Raw genomic sequence first — 2205 nt, 5'->3', positions numbered from 1 at the left:
CATTCATTCATCCATTCATTCAATTCATCCATTCATTCATCCATTCATCCATTCATTCATCCATCCATTTAATTCTTTCATTCATTCATTCATCCATTCATCCATCCATTCATTCATTCATTTATTTATTTATTTATCTGTCCAACAAAACCATTTCTAACTTTTCTTTCTCTCTTCCAGTCAATCATTCGTTCCTGAAAATGATTGTTATATTTGCAAATATTATCTGGCAGCTGTTACCAATTGCACTATCCATCATTATCCGGAATTAATTTATCGCTATCCGGAGTAAACAATGAGGTGATTGATGTATGACATTTGAATGCTATTTCATGGATGCTAATTCAGGATTTATTTTCATGTAAATATTGAAGTTTAGCTATTCAAAAAGTTAATTTAAAGATTCGATTTTTACTAAAATTCAAATAAAAAACTAATATTTTTTCATACTGAAACTGATACTGATATTGTTTTATAAATTTCAAATAAGAGGGATTGGCTTTTGAATTTAAAAAAAAAAAATTTTTTTTTCTTTTCATCAAAGGCTACACCGATAAATCTTTAAACATTTCGGTCATCATCATCTTCAACATACGTTAAAATCAAGAATTTAAATTTTCTGAAGAAAATGACTGGTAAATGATGTCAACATTCAACATTCTTAATTTGACATATTTTGACAAGTTTAACCTTTTCCTAACCTCAATACATATAAATGAATATGCATAATTTCTGTCACACCATTTCAGGATGATCGCTTTTTTTCTTTTGTCCACTGCTTGATCTGTTACATTTTTTTTTTTTAATCTGTAATTAATTAAATTCATTATTTCTATTCAAAAATTTTTTCTTTTTTTTTTTGCAAATTTTTCCAATGAAATTTATTGTAATTTGAAATAATCATAGAAAAATTTCATTCCATTTCTTTTTTTTTCTCTAATCGAAAAGGAAATTTTAGCAAACAACAATTTTTCCCTTTTTCTTTCTTTCTTTTTTTCTTTTTTTTTCATTTATGAAAACAAACAAGAAAAGAAAGGCAATTTTAGAAAGCAATTCAACTATAAAATTCCCTTTCAATTTATATAAATGAGAATTATAATTTAGCCATTAAAAAAAGAAAAAAAAAGAAAAAAGTCAATATAAAATTCATCCGTTAGTTTTTTCCTTTTTTTTTTCAAAATTATTTGAGAAATTGAAATGATATTAGGCTTTTTTTTCTCTTTCAATCCAAATGAATTGATGAAATTTAAAAATAAGCCTAAAATTTGTACCGTATATCATCTTGGCTCATCACTGAAATACATTCATGTAATTCATAAATTTATCTCAAAAATAATTCAAATAAATGATGAATCATTTAAGCAGATGGATTAAACTGATTACAAATAGATTATCGAATATGATATTCCTGATATTTTATAATATTCCTTCGCTAATTTTTGTTATCAATTTTCGATGACAATAATCCAACCCTAATTATCTTACCTTTGCTATATTCAAAAAAAAAAAAGATTATGAAATGCTTTTAAATTGGAATAGTTTATAATTAGCTTAAATGAAATCATTTTTCCTTAAAAAAAAAAAAAAAAAAAAAAAAAAAGTGATAAAAAATTTGAAGTTCGATGTTTTTTCTCATATCGAAGTGATAATCAATAGCAATGAATTATTATTTGCTAATTCAATTGTTCCTTTTTTTTTTCAAATCCTTCTACTAATTCCTTAGCTTAAAAATGAATGATAAGAATTTTGCTGATAAAATAATAAAATTATTTGTCAAACAAATTTTTGACAATTAATTTTATGCAAAAAAAAGAAAATAAACGACAAAAAATACTTTTTAATTTGAAAAAGATAAAAAAATGTGGAAGAAATTTATTGCTATTTGATGTATTTACTTTCCCTTCAGGATTTTTAACCCCCGCCCCTTCCCTCATCCTCCCAAGATATATTATCATTATCATTTTGTTCAAGTTGAAACGAATGAATCAGATTGTATTCCGTTTAAATCTCGAAATCTCGAAAGATGTCACATGTGATTGACATATAATTGTCACATGTGATTTTCATTTCACTATTTTTGTCTTCCCTTTTTTTTTTTGATCGAATATTTCGATAATTTGTATGGAAAAACGAATTTCAATCAATAGCACTCATTTGTCTTTTACTGATATATAATTTATGATAGTAATAAAAAAAAAAAAATAG

The sequence above is a fragment of the Loa loa genome, assembly GCF_000183805.2.
Source record: "Loa loa unplaced genomic scaffold supercont3.51, whole genome shotgun sequence".
In the NCBI taxonomy this organism is placed as follows: Eukaryota; Metazoa; Nematoda; class Chromadorea; order Rhabditida; family Onchocercidae; genus Loa; species Loa loa.
Note: the sequence above shows the minus strand (reverse complement) of the source record.